The following is a 7243-nucleotide window of genomic DNA, read 5'->3' on the forward strand; positions in this document are numbered from 1 at the left end:
TCACATTTCTTCTACTAATCTTGCAGCAACACTCTGAAAAAACATGAGATCAATCCAAAGTTGTAATTAGATGTAATTTTAGTGAAAATTTAATGAAAATGAAACTAAAGTATATGCATTAAAGGATAATAATAATGAACGTTAAACAAAAAGAACTTTGATGATGAATACCTGCACAGCCAACCTTCTTGGTTGAGTGCAAGCAATAATCTGACCATTATCAGCCCATCTTGCTTCCTTAAGGTACTGCAAGATTATATAAAATGCTTCAACAAAAGCCATTGAAACTGGAAGGGGGAAAAAGCACTACGAAACCCTAACTACATAAACCTTTATAACAAGCACTACAAATACAAAGAGAATAATCGGGAGTACACTTGAAACAAAGTCAGTATCATATCTATAATTTCAATTAGAAAATCTGACATCAAAAGTCATTGAAATTGAGTGTTTTTCGCGAGCGAGAGTTCATACAAACAGAAGAAAAAGGGATGGGGAACCTGAGAGATTTGAGTAGTTTTACCACTCCTCGTTTCGCCAATGATTATGGTAGTGGAGTGAGTCTCCACCAGATACAAAATATACGTTCTATACTTGAATACAGGTAATCGCTGCCTCTGGCTCTCTAAGCTCGCATACCCATATCTATTGATTCCAAAGACTGATGGGTTTTGGCCATATGAACATTCCTATGTGCACATGCAAACCCTAATGCTTGGATCTAGGTTTCTCTAATTAAACATGCATTGAATCCAAGACTTCTAATGGCTAATAGAGTATAAGAACAATACAAAATCAAAGTTAGAAGTATACCTTGAAGCACTTGTTTGATCTTCTTGTTCTTGGAGCTTTAGAGTCACAAATGTCACTCCTCTAATGGCTTACAAACACCAACTAGCAAGAGGATGATTTGAGAGAGAGGAGAGGGAAGAAATCGGCCAGGGTTTCTTTGCTTTAGTAGAGGTGCCGATTTCCCTTGCCCTAGGGGTCTATTTATACTTGTAAGGCTCCTAGGGTTTCACCCTTAAACCCTAGTTGGATAATCTTTACTCAAAGCAATCCAAATCCTTTCCATGATAAGCACTTGGATGATTTGTGGCTTATCCCAAGCCTTAGAAATCGTCCAACCCTATCCAAGATGGATTTACAGCCCAAAGTGTAACTATCAAATAATTGACAGTTTATACCCTCTTATTTAATTAATCTCTTTAAGTCACGAAATTAATTCTAATTAATTTATGACTTATATTAATCAAATAACAATATTATTATTCCTTATATTATTCTCATAATATATTAATAATATTTATTCTCTCATAATAAATCATCCTGTCAAGTTGCTATGGTGAAGGCAACCCAAAAGGACCATGCACAATCGGGTCAAATACTTGCCTAATATAGTTGCAGCCTTAGACACTATTCCAACAGTCTCCCACTTGGATAAGTCTAGTAACTATATGCACAAGTACAATTTGATTTGCAATCGTAGCTCTCAAAGACGTTGTCAAACTATGATCTAATCAATATTGTCCTTTAGATAAGGGATCGTACAGTCCTCTGTTAGATATCATGCTGTCAATTCTATGGAATAATTAGTCTAGCATTTGGTTTCTCGATCTCCGATTCATTTGACATAGAACTTAATCGAACACATCAATTCAGTTCTGACCGGTCCCGACACATAAGTCAAATCAAATCATCGAGCGGCCGAGATATCGCTTTTACCCTCTTGGGATAAAAGTTACAGATAAACTTCGACTTATATGCATTTACTTATTCATTAATCAACTATACACAACAATGCGTTTTATAACACCGAGTTACTGATGCGTTTTCGCATTATTAATGTACAACTAATTAACAAATAACAAACCATATATCTAGGTTTTAAGACTATATGATATTATCGTCTTGCGATCACCCTTTTATATCATATTCCATAAGGTGATTCCAGCAAGCGCATGTTTGTTCCAATGCTCAAAACCAGTTCATAAGCACTCATGAACGTTGCAGCAACCCTTTGCTATGTCTAATACCATTTAGACAATCTACACCCCAATTCATGACAATCTTCATTCATATCTACTTCCAACATATGAACGATTGTGGACAATTCAAACAATTCGATTATTCTTAATAAACTCAATTATTCTGGAAGTCAAACATGCAAAATGAAACAATAGTTAAACAATTAACATAAGACAGTAACATTACTCATAAATAATACTCCTTTATTTAATCATCAAATGTTAATTACATTTATCTATTACACGTTTCTACTACTATCTAATCTATGCTAATATCATCCTTCAGCCCAATACTCCTAGCATGCTGCAAGTGCTTAACCCTACTCAGTCCCTTCGTAAGCGGATCTGCTGGGTTATCTTCTGATGATATCCTCTTCACTACGAGTTGTCCTTCTTCTACACGATGTCTAATAAAGTGATATTTTCTGTCGATATGTCAAGATCTACCATGATCCCTCGGTTCCTTGGTCAAGGCAAAAGCTCCTTCATTATCACAGAAAATTTCCATGGGCTCCTTTATGGCAGGTACAACTCCAAGATCACCAATGAAGTTCTTCAACCATATCGCCTCCTTCGACGCTTCGCTCGCTGCAATGTACTCTGATTCGCACGTTGAATCACCTACGGTTTCCTGCTTGGAACTTTTCCAAGTTACTACTCCTCCATTCAGGGTAAATACCTAGCTCGACTGCGAACGCTAGTTGTCCCTGTCGGTCTGAAAGCTGGCATCACTATACCCTCGCACCTTCAAGTCATCACTCCCTCCGAGGACTAAGAACCATTCCTTCGTCCTCCGAAGGTACTTAAGGATATTCTTAACCGCAATCCAATGGGCTCTGCCAGGATTCCCTTGATATCTGCTAACCATGCTCAAAGCAAAGGCTACATTAGGGAGAGTACAAGTCATAGCATACATGATTGAGCCAACTGCGGAAGCGTATGGTACTCGGCTCATTTCTGCTATTTCAGCTTCGGTACTCGGACTTTAAGTCTTACTCAACTTGGCATTACTTTGTATCGGTAATTCTCCCTTCTTCGAGTTTTCCATACTAAAACGTTTTAGTACCTTCTCTAAGTAAGTGTTCTGACTAAGTCCTATTAGTCTCTTACTTCTTTCTCTCACTATCCTTATTCCGAAAATATAAGAAGCCTCTCCGAGATCCTTCATAGCGAAGCACTTCCCGAGCCAGGACTTAACCTCCTGCAGAGTCGGGACGTCGTTTCCTATGAGTAATATGTCATCGACATATAGAACGAGGAAGCTTATTATACTCCCACTGGCTTTGACATATACACATGATTCATTTTCACTTCGTACAAATCCAAACTCTTTGACTTTCTCATCAAAGAAAAGATTCCATCTGCGAGATGCTTGCTTAAGTCCATAAATGGACTTCTCAAGCTTACACACTCTATTCGGATGCTTTGGATCCACAAACCCCTCTGGCTGAGCCATGTAAACATCCTCAGCCAACTTTCCATTAAGGAAAGCGGTTTTGACATCCATTTGCCAAATCTCATAATCATGAAATGCGGCAATAGCTAGCATCACTCTAATAGACTTAATCTTCGCAACTGGTGAGAAGGTCTCATCATATTAAACTCCGGGAGTTTGAGTAAAGCCCTTCGCAACCAATCGCGCTTTATATGTGTGTACGTTTCCATCCACGTCGGTCTTCTTCTTGAAGATCCATTTGCACCCAACGGTCTTACGTCCGGGCACATTATCAACCAAATTCCAAACTTGGTTATCATACATGGATTGGATCTCGCTATCCATCGCCTCTTTCCATTTTGTAGACTCTGGGCCTGCCATGGCTTCCTTATAGCTATTAGATTCATCAAGGTTTATTAGTGTACCATCACTAATATACGTGTCCCCTTCAGTATTAATATGAAAACCATAAAACTGGGGTTGAACTCTAACTCTTTCGGAACGTCTAAGAGGTAAGGATTCGTCAATCAGTTCAACCGGAGTTTCCTCCTCGGGTTGAGTGCCAGCGGTAGAGGTTCCTTCATCTATCGATTCTTGAATCTCTTCAAGCTCGATTTGCCTCCCACTGTCTCCTTGGCTTATGAGTTCTCGCTCTCGGAAAACTCCACTCCTCGCAACAAAGACAACATTGTCCTTTGGTCTATAGAAGAGATATCCAAAGGATTTATGCGGGTAGCCGATGAAAATACATCACTCACTATGATGTTCGAGCTTGTCGTGAGTCTCTCGTCTTACGAAAGCCTCACAACCCCAAACCTTGATATGTGCCAATGAGGGAGCTTTCCCTATCCACATCTCGTGAGGTGTTTTGGCAACCTTCTTAGTAGGGACTCGGTTAAGGATATGGGCGGCAGTCTCTAAGGCATACCCCCAAAAAGAGATTGATAGTGAAGCACGACTCATCATAGAGCGAACCATGTCCAACAAGGTTCGATTACGCCTTTCTGCCACACCATTCAATTGTGGTGTCCTAGGTGGCGTCAATTGTGAAACTATTCCACACTCCTTGAGATAATCGTGGAACTCAAGACTTAGGTACTCTCCTCCTCGATCGGATCGAAGCATCTTGATTTTCCTGCCCAATTGATTGTCCACTTCATTCTTGAACTCTTTGAACTTTTCAAAAGTTTCTGACTTTTGCTTGATTAAGTAGATATACCCATATCTACTATAGTCATCGGTAAAAGTCACATAGAAGCGGTTCCCATCCTTTTTGGTTGCTCTAAACGGTCCACATACATCGGTATGTATTAGGTCCAATAGACCCTCACCCCTTTCACACGTACTTGTGAAGGGTGACTTAGTCATCTTTCTAAGTAAACAAGATTCACATGTGTCATCTTCCCTAAGTTCGAATGACTCCAACACTCCATCCTTTTGGAGTTGGGCTATGCGTTTCTTGTTGACATGTCCAAGACGACAATGCCACAAGGATGCTTTATCCATACTATTGGAAGAATCCATGCATAAAACATCATTTCCTAAGTTATCTACAGTCATAACGGTTTCATAAATTCCATTACACGGTATAGCTTCAAAATAAAAGACACCATTTAGATAAGCCAAAATAGAACCATTCTCATTATTAAAAGAAAATCTAAAACCTTGTCTAAACAAACCATGAAATGAAATGATGTTTCTAGCCATTTCTGGCGAATAGCAACAATTGTTCAAATCTAAAGATAAACCATTCCTAAGCACTAAAGAATACACTCCAATCTTGGTCACAGGCGACGATCTTCTGTTCCCCATAATTAGATTTATCCTTCCATGCTCCACATCCCTATTTCTTCTTAGTCCCTTCACATTAGAACAAATGTGATAACCACAACCGTTATCAAGAACCCAGGAAATAGCATGAGATGAATCGTTAGATTTAATTATGTATATACCTACGAAACACGGCTTGATCTTTCCTTCCTTGATGGCTTGCAGGTACTCTGGGCAGTTTCTCTTCCAATATCCTATCTTGTGGCAGTGGTGGCACTCTGCCTCCTTTGGGTTAGGGCAGGGTTTAGCAGGATCAACTTTGGTCCCACTAGAAGAGGCACCATCTCGGGACTTAACCTTGCGATGGTTCTTAGATGAAGCCTTCCTCTCCTTTCCCCTTCCTTGTCCAATAGCCAACACAGGAGCAGCGGGTGGATTGGGAGTTGGTGCAACAGACTTGTCCTTGAAGTTGCTCTCAGCGACCCTCAAGAGACCTTGGAGCTTGCTTAGGGTGACCTATTCTTTGTTCATGTGGTAGGTCATCCTAAATTGATTGTAACTTGGAGGCAAAGAGTGAAGCACCATGTCGATCGCCAAGTCTTCCCCAAAGTCAACATTCAACTTGCGAAGACGGTCGACATACCTTTGCATCTTTTGCAGGTGCACGGTAAGAGACTCTCCATGACCCATTTTAGCGAAAATCATGTTAGTGAAAATCTCATAACGCTCTTGTCTCGTGTTTTGGTGGTATCTCTCCAACAAGTCTTGGTGCATCTCGTACGGGTACATGTCCTCATAGGACTTTTGGAATTCGGAGTTCATAGTGGCTATCATGATGCAGTGTACCTTCGTTGCATCACGCTCGTGAGTTTCAAAAGCGATCATTTCATCCGGAGTAGCGATTTCAGGGTGGATTTTCTCGAGCTTCTCATCGAGGACATACTCCTTATCCTCATAGCGAGCAATAGTGTGAATGTATCTTATCCATTCGCTAAAGTTCGTCCCATCGAAAGTGACCTTTTGACAAAGGCTCATCAATGTGAATGAACTAGCAGCAGCGTTGTTTGCGTTCGACATCTACAAATAGAAAGGACAAAGATAGATTAGAATATGAATCCCTAATTATCACCCAATGAGAAAAATTAGGGCTAGGATCCAACAACAATATTTACATATTAGAAAAGGGATGCCGTAATCTAACATGCAAACAATTTGAGGGTAAGTGAATGATGATTCACTAATTCTCCACCATGAAAACCTAACTTTAAGTTCTATATGTATTTGAGAATTCCTAGGTTTAGATGAGATTCATTGAAACATTTCAATGGCATGTTTAAATCTCGATATGCCCCTCTTGTTTGTGACTGGGATACCGAGGATCACAAAGTGGGTGTGAATTACCATGCAAATTTACATGGTGCCTTCATTGTAACGATCACCTATTCGATGTGCCGGTAAACCACACACGCTCCATCAAACTATGATAAACAATGAATCACCCTTTGCCATCTTTGCTTAGAACCATTTAGTGTGCCGGTAAACCACACACGCTCCACTAACTTCTTAGCAAGGGTGCAAAGTGTAATTTCATGGGATTGCACCAATTCACTTTTCCTAAAGTAACTAAGATTGGGAAATTTTGAAAAATATGTAGTTACTTTGTATTTCATATTATACTTTTAATGAGAGATGAGGTTGCCCTATCCTACCCGTTCGGCTAACGACCCTCCACCGATCAAGCAAGCGGTGGGTGTGAGTGTACACCCATTAAGCGTCATTTTATAGGCCGCAACCTTATACCCACCTTATAGATCGGCTTCGTGAATGAGGCCTACTAACGGTAAGACTAGCATTTTAGTTATACATATATATTAATCTTGTAATATTATATTAGTACAGGGTTGTATTTTAAACTTGTAAAATTCTAGGGTTTGAAATTTAAATTGTCTAAATTAAAACTTTTAATCACAAAACATAAATTATTTAACTTGAGGGCAAGTTTTAAACATTT

The sequence above is a fragment of the Lactuca sativa genome, chromosome 3, assembly GCF_002870075.4.
Source record: "Lactuca sativa cultivar Salinas chromosome 3, Lsat_Salinas_v11, whole genome shotgun sequence".
Lineage (NCBI taxonomy): Eukaryota > Viridiplantae > Streptophyta > Magnoliopsida > Asterales > Asteraceae > Lactuca > Lactuca sativa.